We start from the raw sequence: 19554 nt of genomic DNA on the forward strand, positions 1-19554 counted from the left end.
CCCGCGTGTGGTTTAACTCACTGATACCTTCCATTGCCCATACGCTAGTTTGTTTGTGTTCCTTTGGTCAACTTCCATACTTGAATCATTTGTGCTACCGCTGCTGCTTCGACGCTACTTTGACATCTTCGCTTCTATTTAAATAAATAAATAAGCTGAAGCTAGACATCAGTAAACACCACCACAGACACCACAAGCACGCCTTCTCCTCGTACTTCCGCCTCACGCGGGAACACGGACGCTCTAAATACTTCGAATTCCAATGCCAGTATATTGTAAACCACGGGTTCTTTAATGCTAGCGGGTCGTCGCGACCCTAGTTAACATCATGGTGCACGTCTCGTGACGGGTGTCACGGCGTAGTTAAATGTATGCGATACATTTCTCAAATATAAGCGCTCAGTCATCTGTACATCATGGTAGGTTCCCACGACGTGCAATATGCGTTCAACTTATCAATGTTCATGTGTCCTGCAGTTCACATTATGACGCGCAGTTAGCTGCGGTCTTCATCGATCCATGAGCCGAGTGATCCACTGCCGAGGGTGACTAACTTGCGTAAGCCGCCGCTGTGCGCGTATACCCGTTCCCCGTAGGGAGGAGCAAGCCGCCGCTTAGAGACGAAGCATAAAGTGTCCTCATTCCACATAGGGCAAGCTGGATGAATCCATTTTACCCAGGACGGCCGAAGCGGCGTGGACCAGGGGAGAACTGAACCTTATACTTCACACCACAGTAAGTCTACGTGTCCTCTTCCACATAGGGCAAGCTAGAACTAACTATCTTACCCAGGACTGCCGAAGCAGCGTGGACCAGGGGAGGAACACACTTTTCATGGAAACGTAAGGCATCCATGACTGCCATAACGTAAGCCGCCGCTGTGCGCGTATACCCGTTCCCCGTAGGGAGGAGCAAGCCGCCGCTTAGAGACGAAGCATAAAGTGTCCTCATTCCACATAGGGCAAGCTGGATGAATCCATTTTACCCAGGACGGCCGAAGCGGCGTGGACCAGGGGAGAACTGAACTTTATGCTTCACACCACAGTAAGTCTTCGTGTCCTCTTCCACATAGGGCAAGCTAGAACTAACTATCTTACCCAGGACTGCCGAAGCAGCGTGGACCAGGGGAGGAACACACTTTTCATAGAAACGTAAGGCATCCATGACTGCCATAGTGCGTAAGCCGCCGCTGTGCGCGTAAACCCGTTCCCCGTAGGGAGGAGTCAAGCCGCCGCTTAGAGACGAAGTATGAAGTGTCCTCTTCCACATAGGGCAAGCTAGAATGAACTATCTTACCCAGGACCGCCGAAGCAGCGTGGACCAGGGGAGAACTGAACTTTATACTTCACACCACAGTATTGAGTAATGTGCCCTCTTCCACATAGGGCAAGCTGGAATGTTCCATTTTACCCAGGACGGCCGAAGCGGCGTGGACCAGTGGAGGACTACACAATTAAGAGGTTTGATATCGACTTGTGTGTTTCAATAGGGTACCGATGGTATGTTTTGAACCGATTTGATTTAGCCATTCTGAAGTCATCACTTGGTTGAAGCGCTGAACTAGGGAGGGGCATCGTTTACATATATATTGGGTTTCGCATGCTCTACTAGGTTAATGTCATAGGGTTGGCTATCGAGCATGCCCAAGTGATGACTTGATTGTGTGCTTGCTTGAATTCTTCACATTTCATACCATCGGTTAGTTGTCGAATCATTCCTCGATCATAACCTTCGTTCTTGGTTCATGTATGCTCTCTTCCACATAGGGCAAGCTAGAATTAACTATCTTACCCAGGACCGCCGAAGCAGCGTGGACCAGGGGAGAACTATACTTTGTCTTGTATGCCCTCTTCCACATAGGGCAAGCTAGAATTAACTATCTTACCCAGGACTGCAAAGCAGCGTGGACCAGTGGAGGACTATACTTTGTTCATTACACCACAGTATTAAGTATGGTGTCCTCTTCCACCATAGGGCAAGCTAGAACTAACTATCTTACCCAGGACCGCCGAAGCAGTGTGGACCAGGGGAGGACTATACTTTATACTTCACACACTAGCCATATTGAAGTCATCACTTGGTTGAAGCACTGAACTAGGGCGAGTCTATCGTTTACTTTGCATTGGGATAATACGCTGCATGCTCTCTTAGGTTAATGTCATGTGGTTGGCTATAGAGCATGCCCAAGTGATGACTTTGTTTCAAGCTCAACAGGTAGGGTATTGAGTCCTCTTCCACATAGGGCAAGCTAGAATTAACTATCTTACCCAGGACCGCCGGAGCAGCGTGGACCAGGGGAGAACTATACTTTGTCTTGTATGCCCTCTTCCACATAGGGCAAGCTAGAATGAACTATCTTACCCAGGACCGCCGGAGCAGCGTGGACCAGTGGAGGACTATACTTTGTTCATAACACCACAGTATTAAGTATGGTGTCCTCTTCCACATAGGGCAAGCTAGAATTAACTATCTTACCCAGGACCGCCGAAGCAGTGTGGACCAGGGGAGGACTATACTTTATACTTCACACACTAGCCATATTGAAGTCATCACTTGGTTGAAGCACTGAACTAGGGCGAGTCTATCGTTTACTTTGCATTGGGATAATACGCTGCATGCTCTCTTAGGTTAATGTCATGTGGTTGGCTATAGAGCATGCCCAAGTGATGACTTTGTTTCAAGCTCAACAGGTAGGGTATTGAGTCCTCTTCCACATAGGGCAAGCTAGAATTAACTATCTTACCCAGGACCGCCGGAGCAGCGTGGACCAGGGGAGAACTATACTTTGTCTTGTATGCCCTCTTCCACATAGGGCAAGCTAGAACTAACTATCTTACCCAGGACTGCAAAGCAGCGTGGACCAGTGGAGGACTATACTTTGTTCATTACACCACAGTATTAAGTATGGTGTCCTCTTCCACATAGGGCAAGCTAGAACTAACTATCTTACCCAGGACCGCCGAAGCAGTGTGGACCAGGGGAGGACTATACTTTATACTTCACACACTAGCCATACTGAAGTCATCACTTGGTTGAAGCACTGAACTAGGGCGAGTCTATCGTTTACTTTGCATTGGGATAATACGCTGCATGCTCTCTTAGGTTAATGTCATGTGGTTGGCTATAGAGCATGCCCAAGTGATGACTTTGTTTCAAGCTCAACAGGTAGGGTATTGAGTCCTCTTCCACATAGGGCAAGCTAGAATTAACTATCTTACCCAGGACCGCCGGAGCAGCGTGGACCAGGGGAGAACTATACTTTGTCTTGTATGCCCTCTTCCACATAGGGCAAGCTAGAATGAACTATCTTACCCAGGACCGCCGGAGCAGCGTGGACCAGTGGAGGACTATACTTTGTTCATAACACCACAGTATTAAGTATGGTGTCCTCTTCCACATAGGGCAAGCTAGAATTAACTATCTTACCCAGGACCGCCGAAGCAGTGTGGACCAGGGGAGGACTATACTTTATACTTCACACACTAGCCATATTGAAGTCATCACTTGGTTGAAGCACTGAACTAGGGCGAGTCTATCGTTTACTTTGCATTGGGATAATACGCTGCATGCTCTCTTAGGTTAATGTCATGTGGTTGGCTATAGAGCATGCCCAAGTGATGACTTTGTTTCAAGCTCAACAGGTAGGGTATTGAGTCCTCTTCCACATAGGGCAAGCTAGAATTAACTATCTTACCCAGGACCGCCGGAGCAGCGTGGACCAGGGGAGGACTATACTTTGTCTTGTATGCCCTCTTCCACATAGGGCAAGCTAGAACTAACTATCTTACCCAGGACTGCAAAGCAGCGTGGACCAGTGGAGGACTATACTTTGTTCATTACACCACAGTATTAAGTATGGTGTCCTCTTCCACATAGGGCAAGCTAGAACTAACTATCTTACCCAGGACCGCCGAAGCAGTGTGGACCAGGGGAGGACTATACTTTATACTTCACACACTAGCCATACTGAAGTCATCACTTGGTTGAAGCGCTGAACTACGGCGGGGTAATCGTTTACAGGTTATAATCATATAGCTGCATGCTCATTAGTAGATAATGGAATATTGTATGGCAATATGAGCATGCCCAAGTGATGACTTTGTTTCAAGCTCAACAGGTAGGGTATTGAGTCCTCTTCCACATAGGGCAAGCTAGAGTGAACTATCTTACCCAGGACCGCCGGAGCAGCGTGGACCAGTGGAGGACTCTATACTTTATACTTCACACCACAGTTTTGAGTACGACTTGCATAAAGCCCCTAATGAGAACCACGAGGGCTCTCTCAATGTAGAACCACGAGGGCTCTAGTACCGATTCTCTCGGTACGGCTTGGTCCGTGTTCCTTTATGCTTGTACTCGCAGAAAGTCTCAACCCGGAGGTCTTGACTTTGATTGTCATAGTTGGACTACGACGGGGCATCCGACCATTGCTGATCGAACACCCCTGATTCATCATCTTTCGGGTAGGCGGTGCGCGCACCTCCGACGCGGAAGTCTCAACCCGGAGGTCTTGACTTTGTATTGTCATAGTTGGACTACGACGGGGTATCCGACTCATCGAATACCCCAGAAGCACACCATCTTTCGGGTAGGCGGTACGCGTACCTCCGGACGCGGAAAGTCTCAACCCGGAGGTCTTGACTTTGGTTGTCATAGTTGGACTATGACGGGGCATCCGACCATTGCTGATCGAACACCCCTGTTACACCATCTTTCGGATAGGCGGTGCGCGACACCACCGACGCGGAAAGTCTCAACCCGGAGGTCTTGACTTTGTATTGTTGGATAGTCCTCTTCCACTATAGGGCAAGCTGGAAATATTCCATTTTACCCAGGACTGCCGAGGCAGCGTGGACCAGGGGAGAACTTCACGGAATCTTCAGGCATCCATGATTGCCATAGTGCGTAAGCCGCCGCTGTGTGCGTCAACTCGTTCCCCGTGAGGAGGAGTCTAGCCGCCGCTAAAAGACGAAGCATTAAGTGTCCTCATTCCACTATAGGGCAAGCTAGAATGAACTATCTTACCCAGGACCGCCGAAGCAGCGTGGACCAGGCGAGGACTACTTTATACTTCACACCACAGTATTGAGTACGACTTGCATAAAGCCCCTAATGAGAACCACGAGGGCTCTCTCAATGTAGAACCACAAGGGCTCTAGTACCGATTCTCTCGGTACGGCTTGGTCCGTGTTCCTTTATGCTTGTACTCGCGGAAAGTCTCAACCCGGAGGTCTTGACTTTGATTGTCATAGTTGGACTACGACGGGGCATCCGACCATTGCTGATCGAACACCCCTGATTCATCATCTTTCGGGTAGGCGGTGCGCGCACCTCCGACGCGGAAGTCTCAACCCGGAGGTCTTGACTTTGTATAGTCATAGTTGGACTACGACGGGGTATCCGACTCATCGAATACCCCAGAAGCACACCATCTTTCGGGTAGGCGGTACGCGTACCTCCGGACGCGGAAAGTCTCAACCCGGAGGTCTTGACTTTGATTGTCATAGTTGGACTACGACGGGGCATCCGACCATTGCTGATCGGACACCCCTGATTCACCATCTTTCGGGTAGGCGGTACGCGTACCTCCGGACGCGGAAAGTCTCAACCCGGAGGTTCGGACTTAGAGTTTTTCCCATTTAAAAGTTTTTCTCTTAGCCATACTGAAGTCATCACTTGGCGAACGATTGAACTAGGGCGGGTTAATCGTTTATAGGTATCATGTGGTTTGCATGCTCTCTTAGGTTAATGTCATGTGGTTGGCTATCGAGCATGCCCAAGTGATGACTTTGTTTCACGCTTGCTTGATTTCTTCATGATTCCCTGTTATATAGTGTATTCATTCGAGAACAGGGAATCTTTGGTTTTGCTCAACAGGTATTGGATGTCAACTTGGTATCTAGATCGCATTAAGTCTCAACCCGCAGGTTCGGACTTCTGTTTATTTGGCCAATGTATGTATAAGGCAACTTGTGCCTAAGTCTCAACCCGCAGGTTCGGACTTGTGTATTTGTTCGAAGTTATATATAAGGCAACTTGTGCCTAAGTCTCAACCCGCAGGTTCGGACTTGTGTATTTGTTCGAAGTTATATATAAGGCAACTTGTGCCTAAGTCTCAACCCGCAGGTTCGGACTTCATAGTGTTTCGTCAATGTTCATATGGCAACTTGTGCCGAAGTCTCAACCCGCAGGTTCGGACTTCTAACGTGTTTCGTCAACTTTCATATGGCAACTTGTGCCTGAGTCTCAACCCGCAGGTTCGGACTTCTATAGTGTTTCGTCAATTATCATATGGCAACTTGTGCCGAAGTCTCAACCCGCAGGTTCGGACTTCTGGAAGGATCACTTGGCCACTAATGATCCTTCCGCAGGTTCACCTACGGAAACCTTGTTACGACTTTTACTTCCTCTAAATCATCAAGTTCGGTCAACTTCGATAAAGCAGACGCGGTTCACGAGGATCCAGCGAACGATCATCTCCAAAGACCTCACTAAATAATCCATCGGTAGTAGCGACGGGCGGTGTGTACAAAGGGCAGGGACGTATTCAACGCTGGCTGATGACCAGCACTTACTAGAAGTTCCGAGTTCATATGGACCATTGCAATCCATAATCCCTACTAAGTGAGTATTTGAGTGATTTCCCGTTCCTCTCGGAATAGGAGACACGCTGCTACCCACATTGTAGCACGCGTGTAGCCCAGAACATCTAAGGGCATCACGGACCTGTTATCGCTCGATCTCATTTTGCTAAACACAAATTGTCCTGCTAAGCAGCGTACCGTAAGTGCACTTGCGCACACGAACAGCGAAGGTGTCAGGTCATACTCCACCGAAAGGTCCTAACCCGTTCCAATCGGCATCGACGCATTAACGCTGACTGCGTTCTAGTTAGCATATGTGAGTCACGTTCGTTATCGGAATTAACCAGACAAATCAATCCACGAACTAAGAACGGCCATGCACCACTACCCTTAAATTTGAGAAAGAGCTATTAATCTGTCTCACCTCCATAAGTTCGGACCTGGTAAGTTTTCCCGTGTTGAGTCAAATTGAACCGCAAGCTCCATTTCATTTTTTTTGGACGAGGGTTCACATTGGCCTTGGCCCCGAGGGACCATGACCAACATTACTCCCTCCTCTGAGCCTTTCACCTTCCGTCACGCTGTGCACCTACACGGTAGAAGCGATGACGGAAGAGGCATCTGTCCGAACCTGCGGGTTGAGACTTAGGCACACGTTGCCTTATACATGACTTCGAACAAATACACAAGTCCGAACCTGCGGGTTGAGACTTAGGCACAAGTTGCCTTATACATGACTTCGAACAAATACACAAGTCCGAACCTGCGGGTTGAGACTTAGGCACAAGTTGCCATATGAAAGTTGACGAAACACTAACAAGTCCGAACCTGCGGGTTGAGACTTAGGCACACGTTGCCTTATACATGACTTCGAACAAATACACAAGTCCGAACCTGCGGGTTGAGACTTAGGCACAAGTTGCCTTATACATACATTGGCCAAATAAACAGAAGTCCGAACCTGCGGGTTGAGACTTAGGCACAAGTTGCCATATTATATTCGATCAAACACTAAGTAGTCCGAACCTGCGGGTTGAGACTCAAGACCGTAACAAGATGTCACTATACAAGTCCGAACCTAAGGGTTGAGACTTAATGCGATCTAGATACCAAGTTGACATCCAATACCTGTTGAGCAAAACCAAAGATTCCCTGTTCTCGAATGATTACACTATATAACAGGGAATCATGAAGAAATCAAGCAAGCGTGAAACAAAGTCATCACTTGGGCATGCTCGATAGCCAACCACATGACCTTAACCTAAGAGAGCATGCAAACCACATGATACCTATAAACGATTAACCCGCCCTAGTTCAATCGTTCACCAAGTGATGACTTCAGTATGGCTAAGAGAAAAACTTTTAAATGGGAAAAACTCTAAGTCCGAACCTCCGGGTTGAGACTTCCGCGTCGGAGGTGGGCGCACCTCCTATCCGAAAGATGATGAATCAGGGGTGTTCGGTCAGCAATGGTCGGATGCCCCGTCGTAGTCCAACTATGACAATCAAAGTCAAGACCTCCGGGTTGAGACTTTCCGCGAGTACAAGCATAAAGGAACACGGACCAAGCCGTACCGAGAGAATCGGTACTAGAGCCCTCGTGGTTCTACATTGAGAGAGCCCTCGTGGTTCTCATTAGGGGCTTTATGCAAGTCGTACTCAATACTGTGGTGTGAAGTATAAAGTATAGTCTTCGCCTGGTCCACGCTGCTTCGGCGGTCCTGGGTAAGATAGTTCATTCTAGCTTGCCCTATAGTGGAATGAGGACACTTAATGCTTCGTCTTTTAGCGGCGGCTAGACTCCTCCTCACGGGGAACGAGTTGACGCACACAGCGGCGGCTTACGCACTATGGCAATCATGGATGCCTGAAGATTCCGTGAAGTTCTCCCCTGGTCCACGCTGCCTCGGCAGTCCTGGGTAAAATGGAATATTTCCAGCTTGCCCTATAGTGGAAGAGGACTATCCAACAATACAAAGTCAAGACCTCCGGGTTGAGACTTTCCGCGTCGGTGGTGTCGCGCACCGCCTATCCGAAAGATGGTGTAACAGGGGTGTTCGATCAGCAATGGTCGGATGCCCCGTCATAGTCCAACTATGACAACCAAAGTCAAGACCTCCGGGTTGAGACTTTCCGCGTCCGGAGGTACGCGTACCGCCTACCCGAAAGATGGTGTGCTTCTGGGGTATTCGATGAGTCGGATACCCCGTCGTAGTCCAACTATGACAATCAAAGTCAAGACCTCCGGGTTGAGACTTCCGCGTCCGGAGGTACGCGTACCGCCTACCCGAAAGATGGTGTGCTTCTGGGGTATTCGATGAGTCGGATACCCCGTCGTAGTCCAACTATGACAATCAAAGTCAAGACCTCCGGGTTGAGACTTCCGCGTCCGGAGGTACGCGTACCGCCTACCCGAAAGATGGTGAATCAGGGGTGTTCGATCAGCAATGGTCGGATGCCCCGTCGTAGTCCAACTATGACAATCAAAGTCAAGACCTCCGGGTTGAGACTTTCTAAGAGTACAAGCATAAAGGAACACGGACCAAGCCGTACCGAGAGAATCGGTACTAGAGCCCTTGTGGTTCTACATTGAGAGAGCCCTCGTGGTTCTCATTAGGGGCTTTATGCAAGAAGTACTCAATACTGTGGTGTGAAGTATAAAGTATAGAGTCCTCCACTGGTCCACGCTGCTCCGGCGGTCCTGGGTAAGATAGTTCATTCTAGCTTGCCCTATGTGGAAGAGGACTCAATACCCTACCTGTTGAGCTTGAAACAAAGTCATCACTTGGGCATGCTCATATTGCCATACACAATTACATTATATTCGAATGAGCATGCAAGCGACCCTATATAGACCGAACCAAAACGATAGATACCGCCGTAGTTCACCCCCACCAAGTGATGACTTCAGTATGGCTAGTGTGTGAAGTATAAAGTATAGTCCTCCCCTGGTCCACACTGCTTCGGCGGTCCTGGGTAAGATAGTTAGTTCTAGCTTGCCCTATGTGGAAGAGGACACAATACTTAATACTTAGAGTACAAGCATAAAGGAACACGGACCAAGCCGTACCGAGAGAATCGGTACTAGAGCCCTCGCGGTTCTACATTGTGAGCCCTCGTGGTTCAAACTAGATACTTTATGCAAGGCGTACTCAAAACTGTGGTGTGAAGTATAAAGTATAGTCCTCATCTGGTCCACGCTGCTTCGGCGGTCCTGGGTAAGATAGTTAATTCTAGCTTGCCCTATGTGGAAGAGGACACAATACTTAATACTGTGGTGTAATGGACAAGGTATAGTCCTCCACTGGTCCACGCTGCTCCGGCGGTCCTGGGTAAGATAGTTCATTCTAGCTTGCCCTATGTGGAAGAGGACTCAATACCCTACCTGTTGAGCTTGAAACAAAGTCATCACTTGGGCATGCTCATATTGCCATACAATATTCCATTATCTACTAATGAGCATGCAGCTATATGATTATAACCTGTAAACGATTACCCCGCCGTAGTTCAGCGCTTCAACCAAGTGATGACTTCAGTATGGCTAGTGTGTGAAGTATAAAGTATAGTCCTCCCCTGGTCCACACTGCTTCGGCGGTCCTGGGTAAGATAGTTAGTTCTAGCTTGCCCTATGGTGGAAGAGGACACCATACTTAATACTGTGGTGTAATGAACAAAGTATAGTCCTCCACTGGTCCACGCTGCTTTGCAGTCCTGGGTAAGATAGTTAGTTCTAGCTTGCCCTATGTGGAAGAGGGCATACAAGACAAAGTATAGTTCTCCCCTGGTCCACGCTGCTTCTGCGGTCCTGGGTAAGATAGTTAATTCTAGCTTGCCCTATGTGGAAGAGAGCATACATGAACCAAGAACGAAGGTTATGATCGAGGAATGATTCGACAACTAACCGATGGTATGAAATGTGAAGAATTCAAGCAAGCACACAATCAAGTCATCACTTGGGCATGCTCGATAGCCAACCCTATGACATTAACCTAGTAGAGCATGCGAAAACCAATATATACAAGTAATGTAAACGATGCCTCCCTAGTTCAGCGCTTCAACCAAGTGATGACTTCAGAATGGCTAAATCAAATCGGTTCAAAACATACCATCGGTACCCTATTGAAACACACAAGTCGATATCAAACCTCATGATTGTGTAGTCCTCCACTGGTCCACGCCGCTTCGGCCGTCCTGGGTAAAATGGAACATTCCAGCTTGCCCTATGTGGAAGAGGGCACATTACTCAATACTGTGGTGTGAAGTATAAAGTTCAGTTCTCCCCTGGTCCACGCTGCTTCGGCGGTCCTGGGTAAGATAGTTCATTCTAGCTTGCCCTATGTGGAAGAGGACACTTCATACTTCGTCTCTAAGCGGCGGCTTGACTCCTCCCTACGGGGAACGGGTTTACGCGCACAGCGGCGGCTTACGCACTATGGCAGTCATGGATGCCTTACGTTTCTATGAAAAGTGTGTTCCTCCCCTGGTCCACGCTGCTTCGGCAGTCCTGGGTAAGATAGTTAGTTCTAGCTTGCCCTATGTGGAAGAGGACACGTAGACTTACTGTGGTGTGAAGTATAAAGTTCAGTTCTCCCCTGGTCCACGCCGCTTCGGCCGTCCTGGGTAAAATGGATTCATCCAGCTTGCCCTATGTGGAATGAGGACACTTTATGCTTCGTCTCTAAGCGGCGGCTTGCTCCTCCCTACGGGGAACGGGTATACGCGCACAGCGGCGGCTTACGTTATGGCAGTCATGGATGCCTTACGTTTCCATGAAAAGTGTGTTCCTCCCCTGGTCCACGCTGCTTCGGCAGTCCTGGGTAAGATAGTTAGTTCTAGCTTGCCCTATGTGGAAGAGGACACGTAGACTTACTGTGGTGTGAAGTATAAGGTTCAGTTCTCCCCTGGTCCACGCCGCTTCGGCCGTCCTGGGTAAAATGGATTCATCCAGCTTGCCCTATGTGGAATGAGGACACTTTATGCTTCGTCTCTAAGCGGCGGCTTGCTCCTCCCTACGGGGAACGGGTATACGCGCACAGCGGCGGCTTACGCAAGTTAGTCACCCTCGGCAGTGGATCACTCGGCTCATGGATCGATGAAGACCGCAGCTAACTGCGCGTCATAATGTGAACTGCAGGACACATGAACATTGATAAGTTGAACGCATATTGCACGTCGTGGGAACCTACCATGATGTACAGATGACTGAGCGCTTATATTTGAGAAATGTATCGCATACATTTAACTACGCCGTGACACCCGTCACGAGACGTGCACCATGATGTTAACTAGGGTCGCGACGACCCGCTAGCATTAAAGAACCCGTGGTTTACAATATACTGGCATTGGAATTCGAAGTATTTAGAGCGTCCGTGTTCCCGCGTGAGGCGGAAGTACGAGGAGAAGGCGTGCTTGTGGTGTCTGTGGTGGTGTTTACTGATGTCTAGCTTCAGCTTATTTATTTATTTAAATAGAAGCGAAGATGTGTAAAGTGGTCAAAACATCCATTACAACACGACTGGTCTTTCTGGTGGTCGACCTAGGCGACTTTGTTCGACGACCACCACCCCATGGAACTAAAAGACGTCCCTTGATACGGACCACCGATACATTTTCCGGCCTGTCTAAACTACACTCATCGAAATTTTTTTGGGTCCCCACCGTCATACAAGTTTGCCTAGGTCAAGTTTTTCTCAATACAGCATCCCTACTTAAAGCCATCTCGGACTTAGTCGATTTTTCATAAATTCATAGAAATTCATATGTTAGGATGCTGCGAGATGAATGGGATGCTGCATGGAGATGAATCTTGATCTCCTACATCTCTCATCTCAATACAGCATCCCTACTTAAAGGCATCTCGGACTTAGTCGATTTTTCATAAATTCATAGAAATTCATATGTTAGGATGCTGGGAGATGAATGGGATGCTGCATGGAGATGAATCTTGATCTCCTACATCTCCCATCTTAATACAGCATCCCTACTTAAAGGCATCTCGGACTTAGTCGATTTTTCATAAATTCTAAGAAATTCATATGTTAGGATGCTGGGAGATGAATGGGATGCTGCATGGAGATGAATCTTGATCTCCTACATCTCCCATCTCAATACAGCATCCCTACTTAAAGGCATCTCGGACTTAGTCGATTTTTCATAAATTCATAGAAATTCATATGTTAGGATGCTGCGAGTTGAATGGGATGCTGCATGGAGATTAATCTTGATCTCCTACATCTCTCATCTCAATACAGCATCCCTACTTAAAGCCATCTCGGACTTAGTCGATTTTTCATAAATTCTAAGAAAAACATATGTTAGGATGCTGCGAGATGAATGGGATGCTGCATGGAGATGAATCTTGATCTTCTTCATCTCCCATCTTAATACAGCATCCCTACTTAAATGCATCTCGGACTTAGTCGATTTTTCATAAATTCTAAGAAAAACTTATGTTAGGATGCTGCGAGATGAATGGGATGCTGCATGGAGATGAATCTTGATCTTCTTCATCTCCCATCTTAATACAGCATCCCTACTTAAAGGCATCTCGGACTTAGTCGATTTTTCATAAATTCTAAGAAATTCATATGTTAGGATGCTGGGAGATGAATGGGATGCTGCATGGAGATGAATCTTGATCTCCTACATCTCCCATCTCAATACAGCATCCCTACTTAAAGGCATCTCGGACTTAGTCGATTTTTCATAAATTCATAGAAATTCATATGTTAGGATGCTGCGAGATGAATGGGATGCTGCATGGAGATGAATCTTAATCTGCTACATCTCCCATCTCAATACAGCATCCCTACTTAAAGGCATCTCGGACTTAGTCGATTTTTCATAAATTCATAGAAATTCATATGTTAGGATGCTGGGAGATGAATGGGATGCTGCATGGAGATGAATCTTGATCTCCTACATCTCCCATCTTAATACAGCATCCCTACTTAAAGCCATCTCGGACTTAGTCGATTTTTCATAAATTCTAAGAAATTCATATGTTAGGATGCTGCGAGATGAATGGGATGCTGCATGGAGATGAATCTTGATCTTCTTCATCTCCCATCTTAATACAGCATCCCTACTTAAAGGCATCTCGGACTTAGTCGATTTTTCATAAATTCATAGAAATTCATATGTTAGGATGCTGGGAGATGAATGGGATGCTGCATGGAGATGAATCTTGATCTCCTACATCTCCCATCTTAATACAGCATCCCTACTTAAAGCCATCTCGGACTTAGTCGATTTTTCATAAATTCTAAGAAAAACATATGTTAGGATGCTGCGAGATGAATGGGATGCTGCATGGAGATGAATCTTGATCTTCTTCATCTCTCATCTTAATACAGCATCCCTACTTAAAGGCATCTCGGACTTAGTCGATTTTTCATAAATTCTAAGAAAAACATATGTTAGGATGCTGGGATATGAATGGGATGCTGCATGGAGATGAATCTTGATCTCCTACATCTCCCATCTCAATACAGCATCCCTACTTAAAGGCAGTTCGGACTAAGTCGATTTTTCATAAATTCTAAGAAATTCATATGTAAGGATGCTGCGAGATGAATGGGATGCTGCATAGAGATGAATTTTGATCTTCTTCATCTCTCATCTTAATACAGCATCCCTACTTTAAGTCATCTCGGACTTAGTTGATTTTTCATAAATTCTAAGAAAAACATATGTTAGGATGCTGCGAGATGAATGGGATGCTGCATGGTGATGAATCTTGATCTTCTTCATCTCCCATCTCAATACAGCATCCCTACTTAAAGGCAGTTCGGACTAAGTCGATTTTTCATAAATTCTAAGAAATTCATATGTTAGGATGCTGATAGATGAATGGGATGCTACATGGAGATGAATCTTGATCTTCTTCATCTCCCATCTTAATACAGCATCCCTACTTAAAGGCATCTCGGACTTAGTCGATTTTTCATAAATTCTAAGAAAATCATATGTTAGGATGCTGCGAGATGAATGGGATGCTGCATGGAGATGAATCTTGATCTTCTTCATCTCTCATATTAATACAGCATCCCTACTTAAAGGCATCTCGGACTTAGTCGATTTTTCATAAATTCTAAGAAATTCATATGTTAGGATGCTGCGAGATGAATGGGATGCTGCATGGAGATGAATCTTGATCTTCTTCATCTCCCGTCTTAATACAGCATCCCTACTTAAAGGCACCTCGGACTTAGTCGATTTTTCATAAATTCTAAGTAAAACATATGTTAGGATGCTGCGAGATGAATGGGATGCTGCATGGAGATGAATCTTGATCTTCTTCATCTCCCATCTTAATACAGCATCCCTACTTAAAGGCATCTCGGACTTAGTCGATTTTTCATAAATTCTAAGAAATTCATATGTTAGGATGCTGCGAGATGTATGGGATGCTGCATGGAGATGATTCTTGATCTTCTTCATCTCCCATCTCAATACAGCATCCCTACTTAAAGGCATCTCGGACTTAGTCGATTTTTCATAAATTCTAAGAAAAACATATGTTAGGATGCTGCGAGATGTATGGGATGCTGCCTGGAGATGAATCTTGATCTTCTACATCTCCCATCTCAATACAGCATCCCTCTTTAAAGGCATCTCGGACTTAGTCGAATTTTCATAAATTCTAAGAAAAACATATGTTAGGATGCTGCGAGATGAATGGGATGCTGCATGGAGATGAATTTTGATCTTCTTCATCTCTCATCTTAATACAGCATCCCTACTTAAAGGCATCTCGGACTTAGTCGAATTTTCATAAATTCTAAGAAAAACATATGTTAGGATGCTGGGATATGAATGGGATGCTGCATGGAGATGAATCTTGATCTCCTACATCTCCCATCTCAATACAGCATCCCTACTTAAAAGCATCTCGGACTTAGTCGATTTTTCATAAATTCTAAGAAAAACATATGTTAGGATGCTGCGAGATGAATGGGATGCTGCATGGAGATGAATTTTGATCTTCTTCATCTCTCATCTTAATACAGCATCCCTACTTAAAGGCATCTCGGACTTAGTCGAATTTTCATAAATTCTAAGAAAAACATATGTTAGGATGCTGGGATATGAATGGGATGCTGCATGGAGATGAATCTTGATCTCCTACATCTCCCATCTCAATACAGCATCCCTACTTAAAAGCATCTCGGACTTAGTCGATTTTTCATAAATTCTAAGAAAAACATATGTTAGGATGCTGCGAGATGAATGGGATGCTGCATGGAGATGAATCTTGATCTTCTTCATCTCTCATCTTAATACAGCATCCCTACTTAAAGGCATCTCGGACTTAGTCGATTTTTCATAAATTCTAAGAAAAACATATGTTAGGATGCTGAGAGATGAATGTGATGCTGCATGGAGATAAATCTTGATCTTTTACATCTCCTATCTTAATACAGCATCCCTACTTAAAGGCATCTCGGACTTAGTCGATTTTTCATAAATTCTAAGTAAAACATATGTTAGGATGCTGCGAGATGAATGGGATGCTGCATGGAGATGAATCTTGATCTTCTTCATCTCCCATCTTAATACAGCATCCCCACTTAAAGGCATCTCGGACTTAGTCGATTTTTCATAAATTCTAAGAAATTCATATGTTAGGATGCTGCGAGATGAATGGGATGCTGCATGGAGATGAATCTTGATCTTCTTCATCTCTCATATTAATACAGCATCCCTACTTAAAGGCATCTCGGACTTAGTCGATTTTTCATAAATTCTAAGAAATTCATATGTTAGGATGCTGGGAGATGAATGGGATGCTGCATGGAGATGAATCTTGATCTTCTTCATCTTCCATCTGAAAACAGCATCCCTACTTAAAGGCATCTCGGACTTAGTCGATTTTTCATAATTTCTAAGAAAAACATATGTTAGGATGTTGCGAGATGAATGGGATGCTGCATGGAGATGAATCTTGATCTTCTTCATCTCCCATCTGAAAACAGCATCCCTACTTAAAGCCATCTCGGACTTAGTCGATTTTTCATAAATTCATATAAATTCATATGTTAGGATGCTGGGAGATGAATGGGATGCTGCATGGAGATGAATCTTGATCTCCTACATCTCTCATCTCAATACAGCATCCCTACTTAAAGCCATCTCGGACTTAGCCGATTTTTCATAAATTCATCGAAATTCATATGTTAGGATGCTGCGAGATGAATGGGATGCTGCATGGAGATGAATCTTGATCTTCTTCATCTCCCATCTTAATACAGCATCCCTACTTAAAGGCATCTCGGACTTAGTCGATTTTTCATAAATTCTAAGAAATTCATATGTTAGGATGCTGGGAGATGAATGGGATGCTGCATGGAGATGAATCTTGATCTCCTACATCTCTCATCTCAATACAGCATCCCTACTTAAAGCCATCTCGGACTTAGTCGATTTTTCATAAATTCTAAGAAAAACATATGTTAGGATGCTGCGAGATGAATGGGATGCTGCATGGAGATGAATCTTGATCTTCTTCATCTCCCATCTTAATACAGCATCCCTACTTAAATGCATCTCGGACTTAGTCGATTTTTCATAAATTCTAAGAAAAACATATGTTAGGATGCTGCGAGATGAATGGGATGCTGCATGGAGATGAATCTTGATCTTCTTCATCTCCCATCTTAATACATCATCCCTACTTAAAGGCATCTCGGACTTAGTCGATTTTTCATAAATTCTAAGAAATTCATATGTTAGGATGCTGGGAGATGAATGGGATGCTGCATGGAGATGAATCTTGATCTCCTACATCTCCCATCTTAATACAGCATCCCTACTTAAAGCCATCTCGGACTTAGTCGATTTTTCATAAATTCTAAGAAATTCATATGTAAGGATGCTGGGAGATGAATGGGATGCTGCATGGAGATGAATCTTGATCTCCTACATCTCCCATCTCAATACAGCATCCCTACTTAAAGGCATCTCGGACTTAGTCGATTTTTCATAAATTCTAAGAAATTCATATGTTAGGATGCTGGGAGATGAATGGGATGCTGCATGGAGATGAATCTTGATCTTCTTCATCTCCCATCTTAATACAGCATCCCTACATAAAGGCATCTCGGACTTAATCGATTTTTCATAAATTCTAAGAAAAACATATGTTAGGATGCTGCGAGATGAATGGGATGCTGCATGGAGATGAATCTTGATCTTCTTCATCTCCCATCTTAATACAGCATCCCTACTTAAAGGCATCTCGGACTTAGTCAATTTTTCATAAATTCTTAGAAATTCATATGTTAGGATGCTGCGAGATGAATGGGATGCTGCATGGAGATGAATCTTGATCTTCTTCATCTCCCATCTCGATACAGCATCCCTACTTAAATGCATCTCGGACTAAGTCGATTTTTCATAAATTCTAAGAAAAACATATGTTAGGATGCTGCGAGATGAATGGGATGCTGCATGAAGATGAATCTTGATCTTCTTCATCTCCCATCTTAATACAGCATCCCTACTTAAAGGCATCTCGGACTTAGTCGATTTTTCATAAATTCTAAGAAATTCATATGTTAGGATGTCGGGAGATCAATGGGATGCTGCATGGAGATGAATCTTGATCTCCTACATCTCCCATCTTAATACAGCATCCCTACTTAAAGGCATCTCGGACTTAGTCGATTTTTCATAAATTCTAAGAAATTCATATGTTAGGATGCTGAGAGATGAATGGGATGCTGCATGTAGATAAATCTTGATCTTCTTCATCTCCCATCTCAATACAGCATCCCTCTTTAAAGGCATCTCGGACTTAGTCGATTTTTCATAAATTCTAAGAAAAACATATGTTAGGATGCTGCGAGATGAATGGGATGCTGCATGGAGATGAATCTTGATCTCCTACATCTCCCATCTCAATACAGCATCCCTACTTAAAGGCATCTCGGACTTAGTCGATTTTTCATAAATTCTAAGAAATTCATATGTTAGGATGCTGCGAGATGTATGGGATGCTGCATGGAGATGATTCTTGATCTTCTTCATCTCCCATCTCATTACAGCATCCCTTCTTAAAGGCATCTCGGACTTAGTCGATTTTTCATAAATTCTAAGAGATTCATATGTAAGGATGCTGCGAGATGAATGGGATGCTGCATGGAGATGAATCTTAATCTTCTTCATCTCCCATCTTGATAGAGCATCCCTACTTTAAGGCATCTCGGACTTAGTCGATTTTTCATAAATTCTAAGAAAAACATATGTTAGGATGCTGCGAGATGCATGGGATGCTGCATGGAGATGAATCTTGATCTTCTTCATCTCCCATCTTAATACAGCATCCCTGCTTAAAGGCATCTCGGACTTAGTCGATTTTTCATAAATTCTAAGAAAAACATATGTTAGGATGCTGGGAGATGAATGGGATGCTGCATGGAGATGAATCTTGATATTCTTCATCTCCCATCTTAATACAGCATCCCTGCTTAAAGGCATCTCGGACTTAGTCGATTTTTCATAAATTCTAAGAAAAACATATGTTAGGATGCTGCAAGATGAATGGGATGCTGCATGGAGATAAATCTTGATCTTCTACATCTCCCATCTTAATACAGCATCCCTACCTAAAGGCATCTCGGACTTAGTCGATTTTTCATAAATTCTAAGAAAAACATATGTTCGGATGCTGCGAGATGAATGGGATGCTGCATGGAGATGAATCTTGATATTCTTCAACTCCCATCTTAATACCGCATCCCTGCTTAAAGGCATCTCGGACTTAGTCGATTTTTCATAAATTCTAAGAAAAACATATGTTAGGATGCTGCGAGATGAATGGGATGCTGCATGGAGATGAATCTTGATATTCTTCATCTCCCATCTTAATACAGCATCCCTGCTTAAAGGCATCTCGGACAAAGTCGATTTTTCATAAATTCTAAGAAAAACATATGTTAGGATGCTGCGAGATGAATCGGATGCTGCA

The 19554-nt window shown here is 44.8% G+C and overlaps 2 non-coding genes across 2 annotated transcripts; one reads left to right on the forward strand and one right to left on the reverse strand.

Moving 5' to 3' along the window:
• Positions 1–393: 393 nt before the first annotated feature.
• LOC131292573 (5.8S ribosomal RNA) lies at positions 394–548 on the reverse strand. The gene has a single exon (XR_009190197.1). It is a non-coding gene; the product is annotated as a 5.8S ribosomal RNA (ribosomal RNA).
• An 11093-nt stretch (positions 549–11641) lies between these two features.
• On the forward strand, positions 11642–11796 carry LOC131292574 (5.8S ribosomal RNA). Its single transcript, XR_009190198.1, has one exon. It is a non-coding gene; the product is annotated as a 5.8S ribosomal RNA (ribosomal RNA).
• The last annotated feature ends 7758 nt before the right edge of the window (positions 11797–19554 follow it).

Source organism: Anopheles ziemanni, assembly GCF_943734765.1.
Source record: "Anopheles ziemanni chromosome X unlocalized genomic scaffold, idAnoZiCoDA_A2_x.2 X_unloc_74, whole genome shotgun sequence".
NCBI lineage: Eukaryota > Metazoa > Arthropoda > Insecta > Diptera > Culicidae > Anopheles > Anopheles ziemanni.